General features: G+C 36.9%; 2 long non-coding RNA genes across 3 annotated transcripts; one reads left to right on the top strand and one right to left on the bottom strand.

Annotated features, from left to right (window-relative positions):
• Positions 1-1,566: 1,566 nt before the first annotated feature.
• Positions 1,567-4,846, top strand: LOC149501717 (uncharacterized). The gene is made up of 2 exons (XR_016323956.1): positions 1,567-1,708; positions 1,793-4,846. It is a non-coding gene; the product is annotated as an uncharacterized LOC149501717 (long non-coding RNA).
• Positions 2,680-5,507, bottom strand: LOC149501716 (uncharacterized). Of its 2 annotated transcripts, none has more exons than XR_016323954.1 (5): positions 5,310-5,507; positions 4,923-5,169; positions 4,589-4,768; positions 4,122-4,253; positions 2,680-4,044 (listed from the first exon to the last, which is right to left on the bottom strand). It is a non-coding gene; the product is annotated as an uncharacterized LOC149501716 (long non-coding RNA). The 2 variants fall into 2 exon arrangements; XR_016323955.1 differs by having other exon boundaries at positions 2,680-3,789.
• Positions 5,508-11,900: the final 6,393 nt, after the last annotated feature.

Below are 11,900 nucleotides of genomic sequence, written 5' to 3'. Positions count from 1 at the left end.
TTAAACATTTACGTTGGCGCTGAATTTCTTGGTAGATGCTTAAGAATTATGTTGTTTTTATCACATGGGTAGATAAGCGCACGGCTCACCTGATTATAAGTGGTTTCGGGGGCCAGCAGACAACGCAATATGAGTACCATTACCACGCGAGCAGGTAGGTATGTAGGTTTCGATAGGTAGCGGCTTGGATTTGCCCCTGGCATTGCTGAAGTCCATGGGTGACGATAACCACTCACCATCAGGTGGGCCGTATGCTCGTCTGCCGATAAGGGCAATAAAAAAAAACGGCGATATCGCTTATGGGAAGCAATCGTCACCACATCGGCCCCCTGATCACGTAAAAATTTGCGACAGCCACAATTTTGCAGATGTTGTGCAGACGCGTCGCGACCGATCGCAAAACGTCAAATTATTTCGTATCACGTACCGCGATTGTTCGCTTACCGCTTACTGCAGTTTTTTGTCATACAACTAGCGCCAGTCGCAATCGGGTAGCAATAATTGGCACTAAAAAGCCACATTACTTTTTTTTTTTGCTGAACAAACCGGCAAATGAATTTATAAAAGCGCGTTACATATAAACATTTCAAAATGTTTAAGTGGAATTCACGTTTGAAACGCCAAGTGAGAGCTGCTAATTCTGTTCTTTTGGATGAAGCGTTACTAAAAATAAGTGATCTAATAATAATTTTTGCTTTATTTTGAATAATAGCTATAAAAATGTAATTGTGTCGTGTCAAACACTGATAACATTTTTTTTTGTAATCGTTTGATAATTTGTAATCAGATAGTTGTTTACGTTACGAACCTATTTTAAAAAAGAATGGATCAAAATTATAGCCTAATTTATTAATTTCATTATCAATTAAGTAAGTAGGTACATAAGCTCACAACCCATCTAGTGTTAAGTGGTATAGACCTCACAACGTGAATGCCGCCCCCATTTTTAGAAACGAGGTCTGAGTTTCAACTGTATACCAAAACGGCTGCCCCATTCTTCAAATTGCAACGCATTACTGCTTCGCGGTAGAAATGGGCGGAATGGTGGTCTTGCGGGTTAATCAAACGCCCTACCACCAACGATTTCAGAATATTTGCTAATTTGATTTTAAATAAAAGATGAATGAATCCTTAATCATGGAAGTCTTCCATGTATATATGTCAAATACGTGTTTCATTGGATTTATTGATAGCTGCCTGCGGGATTCTAGCACTGGTTCAGTAAGATTTCAAATTAAATAGTAAATTCTAGAATAAATGAGTTAGTTTTATGGTTTTATCAATAATAAAGTGTACAACAGATCCATCTTACGCCGACATGAGGCCGACAACGCTAGAACAACCAGTCGATGATATTCTAGGAGAGATGCTGCTTTTCTTTATCAAGTAATAGATAGTGGATTTGTTTGACTTGGCAAGAGTAGGCTTTGATTTGAATACCAGAAATATAGTGCAGTCTTTCACAGCTTGAAGGGAAATAAAAGCTGTGCAGACTATTCATAATAATGTTCACCCAAGGTCATGGGCAATATGACGTGAATAGGAAACTGCATGTCAGACATTAACTTAATGTTCTATATTATTTTTAAACAAATGAATCTAATATTTTAAGACAATAAATAAATATTTATTTTTATAATTAGCCCAGTTTTTCGTCGACGAAGCCATCTTAAGAGAAGCTTCATTGCAAATATCAGGCCGATATTTAGTAAGTTATTTTTATTCATTAACCAGGTACTCTTTGCACTCACTCACGGCAGTAAGAATGTTAATCAATCATTATATTATCTAGACTATAGCGGACAACAAAGAAGAGTAGACACATCGTGAGCTGTAGTTGTAGAAAGAGGAGAAAATGGAAACTAAGGCGAACCACTGGCTCATGCAGCTTTCATTTCAGCAGAGGCTGCTCGTACGCAGGCAGAGGCCACGCATCTTCCAGCTGAGATATATAAAAAAATTCAAGGAATTGACCAATATCGGCAAAAACCTTGTTTAAAATAATAAGTTCAATTTTGTTTTAATTTTAGCCAAGTCCATAATAGTTTATATTACCATAAAAACGAAATAGCGCTTGTTACAATAGTCAAGCAAATCCAAATATATACGTTTTACTTTAGGCTGGTACTACAGTAAATTTTATGACACTAATGAGTATATTTTACGCTAATAAAACTACTCTCAACTTAGCATTTCAAAATCACTATTTATTTTTTTATTGCTAAGATGGGTGGACGAACTTACAGCCCACCTGGTGTTAAGTGGTTACTGGAGCCCATAGCCATCTACAACGTAAATGCGCCACCCACCTTGAGATATAAGTTCTAAGGTCTCAGTATAGTTACAACGGCTGCTCTACCCTTCAAAACGAAACGCATTACAGCTTCACGGTAGAAATAGGCGGAGTGGTTGTACCTACTCGTGCGGACTCACAAGTGGTCCTACCACCAGTAGAATACCAGTATTTAGCTTCATTGTATATTTTGTACTCGCAGTATTCGGCATGTTCTGCTTCTAGTCTATAGGGTTATAGAGCTATCACCTTACTATCATCCTACTTACCTCGGCCCCAAGTTCAGTTATGTTTCTTTGAAGTTATCGGCAGTCGATATTATATTTCAATTGTGGCTTCAATTTCATCCGGCAAGAAGTTGGACATGTATTACAAACAAACTACGATTTCCTAATTTAAGAATTATTATTCAAATAAAACAAAATTACACAAAAAAAATTATTATCAAACTTATCTAACGGCCGTCTGGTGTAGTGGTAAGTGACATGGTCGCTACACAAGGGGGTCGCGGGTTCGAATTCCGCCAAGGGAAGATATTTGTATGATAAATATAAATGTCTTTTCCAGGGTTATGGATGTATATTAAATATATGTATGTGTATGTGTATAATAAAAATCCTACATTTATTTCCGTTATCTGGTACCTGTAACACAAGTTCTTTACAAACTTATCACGGGACCAGTTAAATATTTATATTATTATTATTATCACAATGAACAAAAATCAGTGGTGGTTGATCAACATTTTGTCTAAATTATGAATTATGTTTTTCATTTTGTAAGTAATATTCATGTAAGTATCCAACAAAATCTAGAAGAATTATGAATTACTAGTCGATTTGTTATTCATTCTATTCCATTATTTAAAACAGCAGTATATACAATAATATATATAACAACACAACATACAAACGGGGTTAGCATAAAGATAAAATGATACAGAACAAATTGAGCACGACAGATTAAAACATTGTCTTAATAAAACAACCTCACAATTTTGCTTTCAAATAGTTATGAATCCATCCTTTACTATAAACACAAAAATGTTAAGGAAATATGTATATTTCCACTAAGCACAATTAAAAAATTATAGGCAGAAATAATTAGGCTATTCTTGCCCTCTCAGTTCACATAATTAAGAACAGCAGTTTTAAAAATAACTACATAAAATTACTAGAATACAAAGGTTGAGACTAAATTTAATGTCTGTTCTCCACAATCCAATTGAACCACCCTTGAATGTTGACATGGTGCTAAGTGCTGTGTTTCCTCTTCTCTCCCAAAAAATACAATGTTATGAATTTGATAAGAAACATCAATTTCAGCATCTTCGTCAGAGAGTTAGGGCACTGGAAACCCATGTGTGTTTGCCATGTTATGCAATACAAGCTAACAATTATGGTCTTGGCCATCATATGATGATCATAATGCAGTACTCTATGTACCAACAAGCATCTCCAACCGCCTTTCAATACTCACAATGGTCAACAGTGTTCCTGGTATGACAATAAACATTACTATAGTACTATATATTAACTGCCTTCCCAGTTTTAAATATACTTTTAGATTGAGTATTATTTTGTAGTCAGGTTACTGAGACAGAGCTCATGATGTTTTACTTGCCTAAAAACCAAACTTTTTCACTATTATGGTGCAGGTCCTGCATAGGCATATTCGGTTGTGATAAGCCAGACAAATGTATCATGAAATGTTGCATTAATACTAAAAATGTTAAGATCATTATCACATATCTGAAAAATTTAATTCTTTAGATAAGTACTATCAAATGTTTGTTATTGTGAATGATAGGCTTCAGCAAAATACTTACTATTTGCACATTCTTAAAATGATAATGCTTGCGGTTCTAAAACCTTTCTTCATATACAGAAGATCTGATAAGTGCAAATGAGTGCCATCTATACACCCCGAAACCCCAGGAAAGCCAAATTTATTGTAAAACCTATAATGAAAAGAAATTTATTTACTATTATGTTTTCAATCACAAAATTATTATTGTTCAAATATCTATGTACTATAAAAATAAGACAAATTTTGAATTAAAAAAAAACTATGTAGGAAAGATTAATGGTGGCCTGAAGGCCTTTCCAGTTTCACCAGGACTTAACATTTCTCAGAACTCTGTTTAAAATATAGCTAGCTATATATAGCTAAATATAGCTATAGTTATAAAGCTTCAAGAATATAACTGATATATTATTATATGATTGACTCGTGGAAATTGTAAAATCAGTGGAACTCTTGTGCTCTATACTATAAGATTATTATTTAACTTACCCATTATAATAACTTGTGACCCATTGTACTGTTTGCAGAAACTTTAAATGTTTCAATAAAACTGGAAGATTGTTTAATGCCATAGCCACTTCCCTATTGGATTTACTACAGTTTAACTCAAATTGCAAAAAGCTCATTCCCACAGGTTTCTGGTATGAAATTTTGCAATGCTGTTAACACCTGTATAAACAAGTTATTTAAAACATTTAGTTAAGAATAAATCTGAAATCAAAAAAACAATGCTACTTTTGAAGACAAGATTTTGTGAATCTTTTATTTTCTTCATTATTTACACATAATATATTATAATGTTAAATTGAATATATATAAGTACCTTGCATTTTACTTTCTATTCTTGTTCGTCTTGATGATCTAGGTTATTAACGGCTTTAATTCAGAGCACAATTGTAAATATTGATGTTTCGAAATTCTGTAATGTGTTCTGAACAAACTTTCCGATAGATTAAGGGGTCAGGCTTGATCCCGAAGACAGCGTCGCAAACGCACTGATTCGTATGTATCCGACCTAATTTCCTTAGACTCCAAAGCCCCATTATTTGGGCTCTGTCCATAGTACATACCTAGAAGAAATATTAATTTGTAAAAAATAAACTTTATAACCTCAACATTATTAATGTACTTAAATTGCCCAGCGTGGTATTTAATGTTAATACTATGGAAAACACAAACACAAATAAAGATCTAAACCAATTACACTTACCTAAATCAAGTTAAAATAATTTAATTTCACAAATTTTACACTTGCAGATAGTTAGCAACAATTCAGCACCAGATACAAAAGGTGTCGCAAATTTGACAAACGAAATTGCTAAATATCTGCTGTTGTGTGGCAAACAAAAGCATCCGTAATACCGACTTTAGGCCAGTTGTTGTTAGTTGTATGGAAAAGAATGCACTAAAGTTTCACAAATCGCTCTGCAGAGGCAGCACTAGTGATGGTCCGCGATCTGCTTTTTTGTTGTAAGTCCGTAATACGAAATGGACAGTTGACAGCAATATTTGCACAATATTTGTCTTCTGCTAATTGTCTGCGAAATACGTGATACAGCTGCGGACCTCTGTAGTCGTATTTATCATAAAGCGTGTTCAGTGTGCTTAGTCCGAGTTTTTAACGTTCTCGATAGCGTAAAAGTTAACTCAAATTTGTTTGGAGTTGGAACGTTTGCCTACGTTTGCGGCTAGGGGCGCTGCTCCAACTGCATACAAAATGTGAGTTAACTTTTACGCTATCGAGAACGTTAAAAACTCGGACTAAGCGCACAGAGGAGTGCACACCATCAACCCGTGCTATCGATATATCAATATAGTTAAACCTACTTTTACGGTTTAATCGCGCACATAGTTAGCAGAGCACACACACACAAACACAGAAATAACCATGAATACCACCTTAGTTGACCATGACTACGATAACTGTAGTGTTCGAAACTTAGGACATTTTGTATTGACAATAATATCTAGCTGCGAGATAAAACCGTTTAATAAAAATTAAAAAAAATCAAAGATCTACTTCAAGAAAATGAAATGAGAATTTTACCAATGTAATTAAAGTCAATTGAATATGCATTCTTATTATTATTATTTTTTATCGCCCTTATAGGCTGACGAGCACACGGGTCACCTGATGGTGAGTGGTTATCGTCGCTCATGAACTCAGCAATGCCAGGAATAAAGCTAAGCTGCTGCCTGCCGTTAATTAAGGATTATAAATTATTAAGGACTAAGTACTCTAAAACTACTGGTCAGTTCTTGATAAATTTAAATGGGACCACATGAGAAGTACCAGATTTGTAATAAAAATCATCATAATCGGTTCATCTAGAAAAAAGTTCGGAGGTAACACGCTTAAAAAATACAGTCGAATGAAGAAACCTCCTCCTTTTTTTGTCGGTTAAAAACAGTTTCAATTAGTATGTCTGTGATTCGGATACTGGGGACAACACAACCTTATTACAGATATGTCTGATGAATTGCTTTTCGTGTACCAGCTTTTCGCATTACAATCAAACGCATATTTAGGTTCCCGTTTGCGGTGGGAGCTTTTTTTGGTTTCAATAAACAAGACAAAGGGAAATCAATTAGTATTGATCTTTTGATCCGCCTGATTGATGGCCAATCATGGATCCGGCTTCAAACGACGGGTTAATTTGCGTGTTATCTCGACTTTTGTTTGATGCTACTCTGTAAATGGATTCCGTTGATTAATCACCGCTGGTATATGGTGATCTGAGGTAAATACGGGAGTTCAGTTTAGTGCTGTTCGTGTTTGTATTGTTTTATTATTTAGGAGTGTTAAGGACACATATGAAGTGAATTGGAAATGAGAGCTCATCTTTTATATGTATGATTTCACTGTGGAATAAATCCGGGAAAGTAATACAGAAACAGATAATTCGATGTCAGGCAATATGTAAGCAACATGAGGTATACTTTTATCGGCAATGTCTTTTTTAGCGATTTCTGAAAATTTTAATGTAAAGTAAAAATGTTCCGATTAACATTTTGACGGCTTATGCGACTTAAAAGCCCCACACACGATTATTCCCTGATGCCGCAGTCAAAACTTTTCGCTTGGTGCGTTAAAACGACAAGTCCACATTTCTTTCTATAAGTACGGGTACAATCGGATACATTCGAAAATATTTTTGAGGGCTATCAGGTCTCATACGGTAAATAAGTCCAATCTTGCCTTGGAAAAACCTTATACGTACTGGCCAAAAATCCCTCATATAGTCTCGCAGTCAACGTGTTAAGTACGGAAGATCCAGCAAATCGCCATCGCGTCTTTGATGACAAGGTCATTCCTGATTTTGATATCGCTATCGATGTTGATTTGATGCCGATGACATATTGAGCTTTTGGCCTTGAGCTTAGGCAATGTTTCTTGTTTATTCGCATAAACTTAGACTTCATAAAGCCTAAAAGGAAGTAACAACAACCAAATTCGGACCGTCGCGGTGTCAGTCTAAAGAGCAATATTCACTCGATCGGTGGAAAATTTTCCCTTTGTCGTATACGCCTAAAGTGGGTTAAGTCGGTGGGATCCACGAGTGTATCATCCAGTTGAGACCACGAAGATTGGCCGTTATTGGGCAACAAATATCGCTCGCAGATAATTTCTTATTGTTTACGTATTTGTTTCTCATGGATTGCGTGAGGATAGTTTGAATCCTGGATTCGATAATTTCGTTTATTCACAAAGAGGTTAAGAAGAGAATTCGGTTCATAGGTGAAGATGATTTTTTTTCCAAAAAACTCAGTATCAACTTTGTGCGTTGAACGAATTTCAGGCGTTTGTATTTTATTATATAGTGCGCTGGTTTGAGTTTTTAGTTACGATAATTCTTGTCTAGGCGTAGGTGTAGGTGACCTTTTAATAAAATTCGCCACGTAGTGTTTTGTGGAATTTGAAGTTGTTGAAACAACTGTACTAAGCTGTACTTTTTCGACTGAGATCCCATGAAATTTGCCAGTGATCTCCGCGCTTTACTCATTTTTACAATAAGTTTTTACAATGATAACTTGTTGCTCTTTTGTGGAGCGCTCTGTTTTTAATAACTATTATCAATCAAATTTTAAAATTTCCAATAGAAGCTTCTGGACTTTAAAGCTATATATCATGTTACAGATGCATTTTTGCTTTTCCACGGCAGCTGAAATTACAACCTACATACCTGATCTTAGAATATTGTTTAATATTGTTCTTTGACAATGGCGTTGTCAGGGAAACTGTCAAAACTAATGTTTACCGTTAAATATTCTCTCGAACTCTACAACTAACGTCAACTAATCGCCCTTAATTGTTTACATTGTAGAATGGATAAAGTCAGAATATCGCTAACATTTGCGAGTGAACTTTAAAGACTACTCAAACGTCCAAGTCTGCCTGTCAACCGTCAATGGCTCCACCATCGAGACAGGACAGCGACTACAGCATCCGCTTCCGACGGTTGAATCAACATTCAGTTCGAAACCACTGTACCGACTAAATTAAGACCTTACGTAAAGTTTTATTGAAAAACAACAAACCTCTGTAACGCAACCAATTTTTTTAAATTTTTTTTATTGCTTAGATGGGTTGGACGAGCTCACAGCCCACCTGGTGTTAAGTGGTTACTGGAGCCTATAGACATCTTCAACGTAAATGTGCTACCCACCTTGAGATATAAGTTCTAAGGTCCCAAGTATAGTTACAACGGCTGCTCCACCCTTCAAACCGAAACGCATTACTGCTTCACGGCAGAAATAGGCAGGGTAGTGGTACCTACCCGCGCGGACTCACAAGACGTCCTACTACCAGTAATTGCGCAAATTATAATTTTGCGAGAGTCCTACTACCAGTAATTTTTTGAACTTAATCAATTAAGCTCAAACTTAACCAAGAATTTCTTATCTGTAAGCTTGAACGTTTATTTCCAAAACATTTAATGTGATTGTACTTAAAAGGTTTTTTTTAAATACCCTCACCATTCGACCGTGAATTTTAAGGGATTCCAACGTCGACAACAGCGCATTGTTTGCAATCATTATCGTATCGCTTACGTCAAACTATCGAATTACGTGTGTTTTAAAAACATTCGTAATCCCAGCGCAATTACTGTAATGCGATATTTGTCGTTGTTTTGGGCGGCAGACTCCATTAAGTGGTAAGCCGTGATCTGACGTCGTCTGGACACGACGATGGATGTTAAGTGTCTCCTCCTGAGCCTTGAGCTGCGTTCTTAAATAATAAATGGGACATAAAACTGTAAATTTAACGTGACCTTTCTGTTTCTTATTGTTCTAGATAGGTAAAACTCACCATCTGCCGTGACGCTCAAAGTGTAAAGTACTCGAAGTCATCGGAATCCTGATAAGAGGCGTCGGTCTTGATACTGGAACATTCTGGAACATTTACAATTAATTTTGATTCTTAAGTTGATGGGACTGATTTCTCTGTTGCGGCTTTTCATTAAAGGCCTCACAGTGTGGGCTGGCACAGGTATACCGTCACCTCGTCTATTCTTTTTGTGAAGCAGACGTACCTTCAAAGTAGACGGGTGGGAGAGTGCTTTTTTTGTAAGTTGTTAATATTAATTAACGTAGTTTTTTTTTCAACAGACGGAGTTGATATTGGTACAAAGTTCGGCCTAGGGCCCTAAAATTCCTTGGGTCCGCGGTCTGCTCCCAACACCTTGCAGATCGTCAAGTCCCACATACGCCGCGCGCCCCCTAGTCGCGGGGGATCTCGTAGGAGGTTCAGCCCCCAGCCCGAAAAAAACAAAAAAAAGGTACAAAGTTTGGCCACATGTTTCAAGGTGCGTAGTGGTATCGATTATATTATCAGTGGGTAAATGCGTTCTTAGTACGGCTTCCGATCGACTCAGCTAAAACGCACGATTACTTAACGCCTATATAAGAAAGGCTACACAACCAGTTGCGATAATTAAGAATGTCTCGTACGTTGTTCGAAGGCAATTACGATAAGTTGACTCCTGATACACAAATGGACCCTGTTTTGAGTAAATATCAATGTTTTAATTATTATTATTCGGTGGAATACGAGACTGAATGTCCGTAGGGCTGCCATCAAGAGATATGAAACTGACGAGTCGCGGGCACGATTTTTCAAAAACATTTTAAGTGTTTTGCTTTTCAAATGAAGATTAAGGGAGGGAACTCATTTAATGTTAACGCAGCTAAGTTCTGGTGCAAATTTTATGAAATATGCACGCCTGACTTTTCTGTATTTCTGTTGAATATGAGTGTTAGAGCAAGATAAAAAATCGCTTCCTCAATTTAGTTTTCCTAAAATAGTTGACAAGAGCTTTGAAAATGAAAAAAATAAAAATAAAATTGTAATCTGAATGAAAAAAAAAAAGATTTTTTGTATTATCTTTGTAGTATTCAAACGCTTATGGCTTGCGATAAATATTTGAGCAGTTTCACTCATTCTGTCACAGCTTATTTTCTTTCAGTCTGGTATTACTGTTATCTTGGTTCTTTTTTATATATTTTCACCGATTTATTATAGTTTGTAAACGATTTCGTACATTACAATTCGAGAGCATGTATCGAACTTTACCTAATCTAAATTGTTATGTAAAATCGAACATTTCGGAAGGTCAGCCGATCATATCTTAACAAATTATTACACAGAAGTCTTATTCTTATCAGCAACGAATAAGGTTGGATGTTGATTAACTTAAGTTAAATTGTTGATAAGGTTGTGAAAGTGCCTTTTAGCTTCTTAATAATGATATGTTGTTGTAGCGGGTAGCTGTCATGAAACACAAGATGTTCGTGTTCAAGATATTCGTATTTGAAGTCGTCGTGGCCTGAAGGATAAGACGTCCGATGCATTCGTATGTAGCGATGCACCGGTGTTCGAATCCCAGGCGGGTATCAATTTTTCTAATGAAATACGTACTCAACAAATGTTCACGGTTGACTTCCACGGTGAAGGAATAGCATCGTGTAATAAAAATCAAACCCGAAAAATTATAATTTGCGTAATTACTGGTGGTAGGCCCTCTTGTGAGTCCGCACGGGTAGGTACCACCACCACGCTTATTTCCGCCGTGAAGCAGTAATGCGTTTCGGTTCGAAGGGTGAGGTAGCCGTTGTAACTATACTGAGACCTGAGAATTTATATCTCGAGGTGGGTGGCGCATTTACGTTGTAGATGTCTATGGGCTCCAGTAACCACTTAACACCAGGTGGGCTGTGAGCTCGCCCACTCATTTAAGCAATAAAAAAAAATGCGGTACGTGAGCTCGATCACGCGATTAAAATAAATTAGTTTTCTATTAACATCGTTTTAAGTCGTCTGTTCATCTGCTTTTGTAAGTTAATAATATGAACAAACGATTGAGGTCATCCGACTGTACCTTTGTGTATCTGGGTATTGTTGGTTGATTGTAGTAAGTGGTCGTGCAGTGGTGGGTGGCAGAGGTCCCGCAGACGACCGCGCCCGGCCAATAACGTCAGCCAGAGGTCCAATTACACGAGTTAACCTCATGGCGCGGGTCACAATATAATTTAATAACCGCGCTTCCACTTTGAACGTTTGTACATTTACAAGTACTTTTTTTTTTATTGCTTTGATGGGTGGACGAGCTCACAGCCCACCTGGTGTTAGGCGGTTACTGGAGCCCATAGACATCTACGACGTAAATGCGCCACCCACCTTGAGATATAAGTTCTAAGGTCTCAGTAGAGTTACGACGGCTGCCCCACCCTTCAAACCGAAACGCATTACTGCTTCACGTTAGAAATAGGTAGGGTGGTGGTACCTATCCGTGCGGACTCA

Source organism: Bombyx mandarina, chromosome 12, assembly GCF_030267445.1.
Source record: "Bombyx mandarina strain Sakado chromosome 12, ASM3026744v2".
Lineage (NCBI taxonomy): Eukaryota > Metazoa > Arthropoda > Insecta > Lepidoptera > Bombycidae > Bombyx > Bombyx mandarina.
Note: the sequence above shows the minus strand (reverse complement) of the source record. Positions and strands in the feature narration are given on the sequence as shown.